General features: G+C 39.9%; 1 protein-coding gene and 1 pseudogene across 6 annotated transcripts in view; one reads left to right on the top strand and one right to left on the bottom strand.

Moving 5' to 3' along the window:
* kif6 (kinesin family member 6) overlaps window positions 1-12,965 on the top strand; it is a 645,381-nt gene that overhangs the window by 484,371 nt on the left and 148,045 nt on the right. The window lies entirely within an intron of this gene.
* Window positions 2,588-2,963, bottom strand: LOC138736926 (large ribosomal subunit protein eL32 pseudogene; annotated as a pseudogene).

The raw sequence follows: 12,965 nt of genomic DNA on the forward strand, positions 1-12,965 counted from the left end.
CTGTGGCCCAGGAAGTTGATGGCCTCCAATTTAAACTGGCATTTGGCTGGGTTGATCATCAGGCCAAACTCGCTCATTCGGGTGCAGAAGTTGTGGAGGTGTGCCATATGCTCCTGTTGGTTCCTGCTCGCTAGCAGGATATCACCCAGGTACATGAAGGTGCCATCCAGGTCTCGGCCCACTGCTTCCATGAGTCGCTGGAAGGTCTATGCAGCATTCTTTAGCCTGAATGGCATTCGGAGGAATTCAAAGAGGCCGAACAGGGTGAAGATGGTGATCTTAGGGATGATATCCCCACACAAGGTCAGCCTTGGAGAAGATCTTTGGCCCGTGCAGGTTAGTCGCAAAGTCCTGGATGTGTGGCATGGGGTACTGATCTGGTGTTGTAGCCTTGTAGAGCTGGCTGTAGTCGCCACATGGTCACCAGCCCACAGTTGCTTTGGATACCATGTGCAGGGGAGAAGCCCACAGGCTGTCCAACCACAGAATGATGTCAAGCTCCTCCAGCTTCCTGAATTCTTCCTTCACCAACTGAAGCTTCTCAGGAGGAAGGTGTCTTGTCTTTGCATGGAGTAACGGGACCTGGGTCAGGATGTGGTGCTGTAATCCATGCCAGGGCATCGCCGTGGTGAATTGGGGGTGAGCAATGCAGAGAACTCAGTTGGGACCCTGATGTACTCTTCCGATCTCTGTATGGAGTCCAGGTGGAAAGCTGGGAGTTTGGTGTCTTTGAGGGGGAAGGTTTGAAAAGTCTTGCCATGGACCAATCTCCTTCCCTTGAGTTCCACTAGCAAACTGTGAGTGTGCAGGAAGTCTCCCCCGAGGAGTGGCTGTTCCACTGTGGCCAGTGTGAACATCCACAAGAAGAGGCTGACTTCCAACTGCAGTTGGGCCTTGCTGGTACCATAGGTCTGAATCGTGCTGTTATTGGCAGCCCTCAGCATGGGGCCCGACTGCCTGTTCCTAGTGTCCTGTCCCAATAGGGGCAGGATGCTGACCTCTGCTGTGGGAATCGTCATCCGGATTGGTGATCCCAAACATACAGAAGGCTGCCTTGGTTTCCAGCCTTCGTGGCCATTAGTGAAGACTGGCCCCGGAATTTTCCTGAAATATGCATGCCGGCCTGCATCGGCGATCTCTGGCGCCTCAACTCTGGTGATAGACAAGTCACTGGTCATCTGGATCATCTCCTCTGGGGTGCTGCTGTTCTCTCAGCGGCTCTGCATGGTTCTGGCTGAAGAACTTATTGATAAGCCCCATGGATGCCGAGCACTCTCTCTTCTGTTTCCACAGAATGTCCGCTCATGCTGAGACATTCCGGGGGTCGCTGAAGTCCGTGCCAGCCAGGAGCAGTTGGATGTCCTTGGGCAGTTGCTCCAGGAATGCCTGCTCAAACATGATGCAAGGCTCGTGTTTGCCCAGGAGAGCCAGCATCTTGTTCATGAGGGCTGACGGGGCCTGTCCCCTAGCCCATCCAGGTGGAGCAGTCATGCCCCTCTCTCATGCCTTGAGAGCCCGAAGGTCCCGATCAGCAAGTCCTCGAAGGTGGTGTATGCACCTTCCGATGGGGGCTCCTGGATGAACTTGTCCACCCGACCTGCTGTGTCCTGGTCCAGGGCGCTCACCATGAGGAAGTAACGGGTGGATTCTGCTGTGATCTGCCTGATCTGGAACTGTGCCTCAGTCTGGTCCAACCACACGCATGGTCAATTCGTCCAGAAGGTCGGCAACTTGAGACTGACCACATTGTTCGCTCATCGCTGGGTTTAGATGCCGTCTAAACCGGCGAGGTCACCAATTGTAGGCGCGCGCTACTTAAAAGAAGTCACACAAATGTAGTGTAGTCAGGTTAAGCTCTGAGTTTTATTAGAGCTCGAGCCCAACTTTTATAGTCGCACTCTTCCCGCCATGGCCCTCCTTGGGTGACGTCACCACATGCATAATAAAAAAGGGTTTCCCGGGCATGGGCACTTTCCTACATAAGAATGGCCTTCTTCCCCACGCGCTGTCCCTATCTGCAGCGCAGCGAGGCCAGCGCCATTTTTGGGTCCTTGCCCTTTAAACTGCCCTTGTTGTTCACCAACCGGTTCGCTTGTTGGGGCCAATGGCGCTGGCCTTTGGTTGTGTTCAATGCCCAGAGCGCCCCAGCTCGATGGCAGCAAGCCACCACAGGTCAACGTTTCCAGTCAGAACCCTTCATCGAGACTGTGAATGCCACACCTTACCTTGGATGCAAAATTGCAAATCTATGCAGAAACATCATTGAGAACTGCTGAGGAATTTCATCGAATGGAAGATATAAATACAAGGGCAGTTCATGCTACTGCATTAAGCACCAGTGAAGGTGGGAGATCCAGAAAGAATCTGAAGCATATGCATGAGAATAGCTCGAATCGCTGCTACAGCTGGAGATGTCCGCCTCACCTGTCTAATTCAAAATGGTGCAACGTTTTATCCAAAAAAACGCTTATAACCTGAACCACAGACACGCTTTCTCTTCCATTTGCACTTATTCATTTATCTGCCTGTCGGTTTGTTTATTTATTTATTTTGGCGTTCTAAATTTTTATTGAGCTACGTGAGGAGACTATTCATTCTATTCGCTGCCGATCCCAGCATTGGGGTTGGAGATCAGCACCGCTAGCTGGGGTTCCCCCTTCACAATCGTCTTGTGGTTTTTGGAGGCGACGTTGTGAGTAAATCTCAGCACAATGCGTCTTCTTGCTCATGGTGAGAGGCTCGAGTTCCTTCAAGTTGTGAGCCGGGACCCTCTTGAATCCCGAGGGCAACATGCGTTTAGTCTTCTTGCTGCTGCCATATCCCATGTTGGGCGTAAGAATCGGACCCTTGAACCTCCTGCGCTGTCGATACCTCTTGGCTTCCGATAGTTAGTCACGCGCAGTTTTCACGTGGTGATCTGATTGATGCCGGGAGAACTTCATCTGGAATTTCTTCACGATCAATGTAATTTATAGCAATACCTGCACCTGTAAAGTTGCTGCAAAACCACAAATATTGTGACATGTTCATGACAATAAGTTCCATTTCTGATTTTGATAACTGACAATTACTGCATTAAATGTGCATCCTTATGTTTCATCTTGGATTCATATGTGTGCGTTCTCAGATGAAGGAAAAGGTTCTTGACTTGTAAACAGCACCATGAGGCAGACCATGAGGCTGCAAGCCTCCATTACAGATCTTGCCTACTGCAGTCTCTTGCTCTGTGTCAGCCCCTGATGGCAGCCAAGTATATATCCTTAAGGCCTTGCTAGTAGCAAATGCAACCATGATCAGTACCATTACACCTTAATTGCCTCAGAAATTGCATTGGCGGGTCTAGACTCATCAGGCTAAACATGGTAGATTTTCTTCCCTGAGGAATATGGCTAACTGCAGGCAAATGAGACAAGCTCAGGTAGACTAGCTCAGGTTGGTCTACATGGATGGGATGGGCTGAAGGGCCATGGAAATGCTGTATAACCCTACATGTATCTGCATTGGATTTTTTTTTATATATATGCGAGAGCAGTGTCACTGGATTTAGACATGCTGCACAAGGCAGATGCTGACTGTGGAATTTTCACCTTCAGTCTGTGACCACTTGAGTTTTCACTTCCTCCAAGATCCCGAAGACATGCTGCTAGGGTAATTGGCCACTGTAAATTGTCCATTGAGTCTGGGTGAGTGGTGGGAGAATTGGGGAGGAGGGTAAGAATTTTAATGGATGTAGGAGAAAGGGGGGTTGCAAGGAAGTAAGTAGAGCAAGTTCTCAAGAGGTGGCCCAGAAGCAAAGGGGATAGAAGTATTCAAAATTGAGGGGCCACGATTGACGATTCAAGAATTAGAAGCCGTAGGTTTATGGTTAAAGGTGAGAGGTTTAAAAGGGATGCAAGAGGCTTAAGAGAGACCTGAGAGGCAACGTTTTCACTCAAAGGGTCAATGCAAGCAGTCTTTCTCCACTAAGGTTGGGTGAGACAGGAATGAGAGGATAAATGACAGGCTGAGGGTGAAATGTTTAAGGAGAAGTTCGGGGCGAACTTCATTCGGAAGATGATGAGAGTGTGGTACGAGCTGCAGAGGTGGTAGGCGTGAGTATGATTATGACATTCAAGAGAAGATTGGATCGTTACATAGATGGGAGGGGTATAAAGAAGTATGGTCATGATGCAAGTCAATGTGACTAAGTGAAATAAATAGTTCAAACGGGCCAAGGGGCCTCTTTCTATACGATGGTGTTCTATGGGTCAATGGGTGAAAAGCTTATGAGAAAATATGAAGATATGAGAAAATAGTTTCATGTCAATGAGTCTAATGTTCCAGATTTAACCTTATTTGAATTCGAATACCTCAATTTCCATTTTGGAATTCAAGCTCATGTCTCTACTACTGGTCCAGATCTACTATCCACCAAACTCCTGCACCCACAGCATGCATTTGAACCTAAGACAGACAGCCCAGAGAGTTGGTCAGTCAAAGTAACTCAGTGGTCTACGCTCCACTGCAGCAAGTGAAAACAATGGAGAATTGGGTTAATATTTAACTTTGTTCATCAGTGGCAACGTTAAAAAAAAAATCCAAGGTGGAAATGGTCCACAGAGGCCAGTTTCAGGATAAGGAACAAATCAAGTTCAGCCAAGTACCACCTGACAAAAAGAGTTCAGCGAACCTGAAAACTTGTTCTTGCAAACTATGGAAGACTTTGGGCCAGACAGAAAAATTAATGAAGTCACAATGGGTCAGCAAAGTGAGCCACTGATATCTGTAATTGATTATATTCATGATCCACTGTTGATGGGCAACGGTTGGGCCAGAAATGTGCATATTGGTTTTCAGGGATGGGTGGAAGTGAAGGCTCACAGTCCAATTTTGCCACGATTGACGATTCAAGAATTAGAAGGCGTAGGTTTATGGTTTAAAAGGGATGCAAGAGGCTTAAGAGAGACCTGAGAGGCAACGTTTTCACTCAAAGGGTGCTCTGTGTCTGGAGCGAACTTCCAGAGGAAACTGTAGAACTGGGTACAATTCTGACATTCAAAAGACATTTGGATTGGAAGAGCTTTGAAAGATATTGACCAAATGCTGAAAGGCATGTTTCATGTCGCATGTCTATGAACTGTGTAAAAGAGGACCTCTCAACATTACTCGCTCTCTCCCATGTACTCTGCTTGTAGCACCAAATTTACTTGTTAATCTCTCCTGCATTGACTACCCAAGGCATTCTAATACCTGATAGGAGATATGATATAATATGAGAGTTTAGTGACATGTACAAAAGTACAATGCGCAGTTGCACCTATATGTTTTCTTGTAACCACACAGGCACGTAATGCAATACTCTAGTGTGCTAGATCCACAGAAAGTAAAGGGTAACCAACATGGCGGGCCCAAGTCCTTCATCAAGATATAAGCAAATACATACTCGCACCTGAACAAAAAGGTGGGATTGGGGGAGGAGTCGAGGAGAGGAGGAAAGAAGGGCCAGGGGGAGGAGCACAGGCTAACAGCATGGGTGCATACCATACACCAACAACAATTGATCATAATGTGTCATGAGGCAGAAATGATTTAATAAATATTCTCAGTGCAAACAAAAAACAGTGATGTTTCAATCACTTGGTGGTCCCAGAGTAATTTATGGTTGGGGTAGTTCGAGGAGGTTCAAGACCTGATAGCTGTTGGAAAGAAATTGAAGAAATGCATAATTATCACATGTAAAGTTGAGTTAAAAACATGCAGTCCTTTCCTCTTGGAAGCATTTGTACGCAGGAAGCCTTAAACTTTTACTTATCTGGACAATCAGAGTTTACTAATTAAGAAGAAAATGTTGTAATAGAAATAAATAATGACCCACATTCTAAGCCTAAAACTTTCACAACAAAAAAACAATCCTGTCACGATATAATACGCTTATTAAAAAGTACATTTTTATGGACTGTTATCAAGCAAATAGATTATTCTTGGTTCATAACATAGGGCTGTTCAGAACTCCAAACACAGAAATGAATTGCCAAGTTCTTGTTTAACTTGCTGAAAGTCAGAAGCATATCTTTGGAAGTGTAAGTGTTGCATACGTTGGAATGCAAATACAACTGCATAAAAGGAGTGTCCTGTGATATTAGAAGAGTTTTCTTCACATCATTTATGGAAGTTTATCTTTTGTCCATTTTAGCTGATGAGCCAGTACTGAGAGGCTGTCTGAAGTCGAGCTATTCGGAACAAAGGTTAGAAATAGCGCAAAATGTCACATAAATATTGAGCAGCAAGCTTTACATGCAAAGATAAGGGCTTCTGTGTCATTTCCAAATGATAACCTCTTCTTCTGCAGGTCACCGCAAAGTTCTTTGTGTTTCCCTTATTTCAGGTGCAACACTCTAGCCAGCCATTTCCTCTTGTAAGGACTACAAGGTTTTGAACAGGCTGAACTCAGAACTCACAACTTGTCTTCAAAATGCATTTTTAACAAGCCTGCTTGCCAGCTTTTCATGTTGCAAAAAGCTACTACAGAACTGTCCTCTCTCTCTCTCTCTCTCTCTCTCTCTCTCTCTCTCTCTCTCTCTCTCGCTCTTACTAAGAGAAATCCTGTTGGTTCTTTCCTCTCTCTCTCTCTGCTTGTAAAAACCAGAACTTCTAGGGCTAACCCAATCTTTAAAGATCTTTATCAGCACCTTGAGCCTGGACTGTTTATTTGCACCTGCTTCTGAAGTTATTTCCAAAGCAGTTCCATTGTCTTTTGCAAAGCCACTGATGCCTACATGTCTGACTTCAGCCAAGCTCTTCCATTTTAAATGAGATATGAAGTGTAAGTCTGTTTGTGAAGTGACCTACACTAAACCCCCCACAATCTATTTCTTTCAAAGACATATTAATATAAAATATAATATACCCCGTAATAGTACAAACTCCTTACCGATATCGTGAGACTCGAACCCTGGTCCTGATTGCTGGTGTTAATTGCTACACCAACCGTGCCATCCAAAGTAGTTCTGTAAATTATCCATGCCTAAAACACACATACACACACACACACACACACACATGCACACACACATAAACACACACACACTCGCACACACACACATACACACACACGTGTACACACATACACTCACACACACTCTCACACACGCACGCGCACACACACACATACAGATAAACACACACACACATGCACTCGTACACACACATACACACACACACAGCACACACTCGCACACACACATGCTTGTACACACATACACTCACACCCACGCACGCGCACACACACATACACATGTGCCATTACATTTCCATTAGTACCTTCCATGGGAGAGAGGGAGGTGACAATTGGAGAGGTAGGACAAAGTCTTCATATGAAGCGTAATTAGACGTGTCACAAATAAGATTTGATCAGTGATGGACTATAAAAATGTAGAAAATTTTGTAAATACTCAACAGTTCAGGCAGTATCTGATCAAGAGAAGAACTGAGTTAACATTTGATGTTGATGAGTTCCAATAAATTGTTACTGACCCAACATTTTTCTTTCAGGATGTTGCTTGCTCTTGAAATATTTTCTAGCATTTTATTTCAACTTTCCAGCATCATGCCATCTTGACTTTAAAATATATTGCTATTTCTTTGTTGCTGGTTTAAAATCCTTTACCCTCCTACCTAACAGTACTGTGCAATGCAAACTTCAAAATGTCAGTGGCATTGGTTCAAGAAGGCAGCTCACCATTACCTTTTGAAGGCCAATCAGACTCTGCTTCCCTGGGACTAAGAGTCTATTGTCTTCATGCCCCACTTCAATCCTATATATGCCTTCATAATTTTATAAACCTCCTTACTCCTATGTACCAGAATCAGAATCATGTTTATTGTCAAGAATATGTGTCCAACAAAAGCAGTATTTTGCATTACAGGTGCAAAATTGCTATAAATTACAGTTCCATAAATACAAGATTTAAAAAATAAATAATTAGTCTACAAAAGAGACAAAGTGAGATCATGTCTATAGGTTCATTATTTGGTCAGAGTTCTAATGGCAGAGGGGAAGAAGCTGTCTTTGCAACTTTGGATGTGGTCTTCAGGCTCTTGTACCTCCTTTCTGATGGTAGCAGGTGAGAAAGGCATGACCTGGGTGGTGAGGGTCCTTGATGATAGAGGCTACTTTCTTGAGTCATGGCCTCTTAAACATGTCCTCAACAGAGGAAAGATTGATGCCCGTGATGGGGCTGGCCAAGTTTACAACCCTCTGTAGCTTTTTCCTGTCCTGTTCATTGGCACCTCCATACCAGATGGAGATGCAACCAGTCAGAATACTCCCCACGGTACACCTGTAGAAATGTGCAATTGTCTATGACTTTCCAAATCTGCTCAAATTCCTAATGAAACATTGCCGCTGGCATGCCTTCTTCAATATTGCATTGATATAGAGGCCTCATGATAGATCTTAAGAGATGCCAAGACCCAGGAATTTGAAGTTGACCCCTCAATGAGGACTGGTTTGTGTTTTCCTGATTTCCCCTTCCTGAAGTCCATGATTAATTCCTCATTTCTGCTAACATTGAGTGAAAGCTCGGTGTTGTGACACCACTCCTAAACAATCTACTGTTTCTCCTTCCTGTCTGCAGTTCTGCTGGCCAACTGTGGTGTCATCAGCAAATTTGTAGGGGACATCTGAATTGTATCTAGTTACACAGTCATGGGTGTAGAGAGAGTAAGGCAGTGGGCCGAGCACGCATCCTTGAGGTGCACCTGTGTTGATTGTCAGTGAGGGGGAGACGTTACTGATCTGCACTGCCTGTGACCTTCCATTGAGGAAGTTCAGGATCCAGTTGCAGAGGCCCAGGTTTTGAAGCTTGCTGACCAGCACTGATGGAATGATGGTGTTGAAAGCTGATCTGTAATCGATGAAAAGCAACCTGGTGTACATATTCCTGTTGTCCAGGTGATCCTGGGGTGAATGGAAAAGAAGTGGGGGCATGGGATGGGGAAAGTTTCTTCGGCAAGACACTGAAGTGACTGATTGGAGGAAATCAGTTTGTGTGTCTCCAACAAGCAACATACATCTCTCTGAAACCAACAAGAACCTTCCTGAGTGGTAACATTTAACTTTAAACACCAGAGCCTAGTGAAGATTCATAAATGTTAAATTCTGTGCACAGTATAAGAATTACCTGATCCCGGTGAACTTTGAGAAGTGAGACTAAATGATTGGACTGTGAAACAAAGAACTTTCCTTTTTTTTAAAAAACTTTATTTAAAGGTTTTATCACAGGAATAAAAAGAAAGATTACATTTAAAGAAAAGATATAAAATAAAATAATATAATTACAATACAACATTAATAAACTAACTTAATTCAATCTAACCCCCCCCCACATATACAAGAACTAAAAAATCTATATATATAAAAAAAAACACCCTTCCCCTCCCCAAAATAAAGAGTGAAGAATTAGTAAAATTAATAATATTATGTATTAAAAAAAACACACACAAAAAAGAAAAATATGACAAATAAAAATAATTAAAAAAATATTTATCAGATCTAAAATATCACAGCTAAGAGCATACTTAAATCAAACTTAATTGCATATACTTAACAAATGGAGTCCACTTCAACTTATAAAAAGACATCTTATCTTGGATTGAAAAAGATATCCTTTCCATAATTAAACAAGACTTCATCTCTAAATACCACCTGTCCAAAGTTAGTATATTTCTATCTTTCCAAGTAGACTGCTAAAGCTAAATAGATAGAAGAAATCTGATAATTATTTAATCCTAAATCAATTAATGATTGCATATTCCCTAATAAAAATATATCAGGATCTAATACAACACAAATATTATATAATCTATTAAATATAGATTGAATACCTTTCCAAAACTGTTGCAATCGGTCACAGGACCAGACAGTATGTAAAAAAGTACTGGCTGTCTGGTCACAATGAAAACAACAATCTGACTTACTAAGACCAATTTTTTTTAAATTTTTCTGGTGTTAAATATAATTGATGTATAAAATTATAATTAATCATCGCTAATCTAGCATTAATCAATTTACGAATACTGTTTTGACAAATTTCCATCCAAGCTTCTTCAGCTATTGTAGAACCTAAATCTTTTTCCCATTTCCACTTATCTTTATCCCAATCTTTCTTACTTTCATTTTCTTGTAAAATACAATACAAATCAGATATATACCCCTTTTCTGGTATTGAAAGCACATATTTCTCAAAGCTAGTTTCGGGCAATAAAGTCATTTGCCGACCACATATCTGTTTTACAAATGATCTTAACTGATAGTACACAAATACAGAATTTCCACTAATACCAAATTTCCTTTGTAATTCCTCAAAAGAACAAAAATGTCCTTCAAAAAAACAATCAGATAAGTTTTTTATTCCTTTCCTTTCCCATTGTTTCAAAGTGATATTGGAGACCGTAAAAGGAACAAGTTGATTATTATATAATGGCAATCGCCCAGACCATTTATTTTTAAGCCCTATTTTATCAAGTTTACTCGTCCATAGATTCAATAAATGTTTCAATATTGGTACATCATAAGTTTGTAACAAATTTTTATTCCATCGAAACAAAAATTCATGTGGAGATTTTTCTAAAATAACTGCCAGTTCTATCTTTGCCCAACTGGGTGGATCCTCCATATTCATTAGTGCACTAAGAAATTTAAATTGAGCTGCCTCATAATAATATTGAAAATTAGGTAATCTCAAACCTCCAAATTGAAAGTCCCACATCAATTTTTTCATTGCTACCCTTGGAAATTTTCCCTTCCATAAAAATTCTCTGACTGCTTTGTATAAATCCTTAAAAAAACTTTTTTTAAAAAAAATAAGGAATTGATTGAAATAAATATTGCATCCGAGGAAAAATATTCAATTTTATAGTATTAATCCTCCCCAATAAACCTAAAGGTAAGTCCTTCCACCTAATCAAGTCTAGTTTAATCTTTTTTTATCAAGGGAAGGTAATTAATTGAATATAAATCTTGATATTCTGTATTGACATTAATTCCCAAATATTTAATTTGTTTTGTACACTTCAATTTCATAATATTTTTATATATCGAATAATCATCTTTACAAATTGACAAAATTTCACTTTTAGCCCAATTTACCTTATAGCCAGATAATTGACCATAATTTTCTAAAGATTCTTGAATTGCTGGTAAAGAAATATCAGGGTCCACCAGGTATAATAAAACATCATCTGCAAATAAATTAATCTTATATTCCTCATTCAAAACTCTCATACCCTTAACATTTTCATTTTGACGTATTAACTGTGCCAAAGGTTCAATAACTATAGCAAATAAAGCAGGTGACAATGGACATCCTTGTCTAGTAGACCTTGTTAAATCAAAAGATTCTGAGATCTGTCCATTAGTAGCAACTCTAGCCTTCGGACTATTATATAAAGCCTTTATCAATCCAATAAATGAAGAACCAAAACAAAATTTCTCAAGTACTTTAAATAAAAACTTCCATTCCACTCTATCAAAAGCCTTTTCTGCATCTAATGAAACCACTATTGGATAATTCATTTGAAATTTAAATTTATTTATCAAAGTAATTAGTTGCAAAATATTATCAGACGCATATCTGTTTTTTATAAATCCTGTTTGATCTTTATGTATTATTTTAGGTAAATATTGAGCCAATCTATTAGCCATAACTTTAGCTACAATTTTATAATCTACGTTTAACAACGATATTGGTCGATAAAAAGAAACCTGTGAAGGATCTTTATCTTTTTTTGGTATAACTGTAATTATTGCATTAGAACAAGATTCAGGTAATTGAAAAGTTTTATAAATTTGCTGTATTACATTCTTATAAATAGAAGATATATCAACATAAAAAGTTTTTAAAAATTCTATAGAGAACCCATCTTCACTGGGTGCCTTTCCATTTGGCATATCTCTTATAGCCATTTCAATTTCATTTTCTGTAAAAGATTTATCCAACTCTTGTCTATCTTCTTGATTCAGCTGTGGCAAATTAATATTTTTCAAAAAAAAATCTATTGCATCTTCACTTACATCTTTACACTCAGACGTATATAATTTTTTATAAAAATTGCAAAATTCCTCATTAATTTCTTTTTGTCTAAAAGTAATACCAGATTTTTTTCTAATTACTAGTATAATCCTGGATAATTGTTCTTTTTTTAACTGCCATGATAAAACTTTATGAGCTTTCTCGTCCCATTCATAAAACTTATGTTTAGTTCGATTCATTAAACATTCAAATCGATATGTTTGTAATTCATTATACTTCAATTTTAAATTAGTTAACTGGTTCTTTTGCATTTCAGTAGCATTTTTTTGAAATTCTTTTTCACTAACAGTTATCTTTTTCTCTAAATCTTTAATCTTTCTAATTCTCTCTTTCTTTACTTTAGATGCATAACTAATAATTTGACCTCGTAAAAAAGCTTTCATTGCGTCCCATAAAACAAAATGACTAGAAACAGAGTTAACATTATTACTAATAAAATCCTCAATTTGTTTTTTAAATAACTAATAAATTCTGGTTTTTGTAATAACATAGTGTTAAATCTCCATCTTGGAGTTCTCTGAACATCTTGTGAACTCTGATATTCTAATAATAATAATGAATTATCTGAGACCAACCTTGCCTTATAATCCACAGATGTAACCTTATCCTGCAAATGTGTTGAAATTAAAAAATAATCAATTCTTGAAAAGGAATTATGACGTGAAGAAAAAAAAGAAAAATCTTTCTCTGTAGGATTAAATCCAAGACCTGTTCTGGTTCGTTGTTTAAATTATTATGATAGAGAGACAATTTTGCATGTGGCTATAAGAAACGCACAACAAAGATATCAACTAAATTCAAATCTTTCATCATATTAGTCACTTGTACTGCCATCTTAGATTTCTTAATTACTCTTGGATACTTGTCCAATAAAGGCTCCAATACCACATTTAA

Source organism: Narcine bancroftii, chromosome 6 (genome assembly GCF_036971445.1).
Source record: "Narcine bancroftii isolate sNarBan1 chromosome 6, sNarBan1.hap1, whole genome shotgun sequence".
NCBI classification, from domain to species: Eukaryota; Metazoa; Chordata; class Chondrichthyes; order Torpediniformes; family Narcinidae; genus Narcine; species Narcine bancroftii.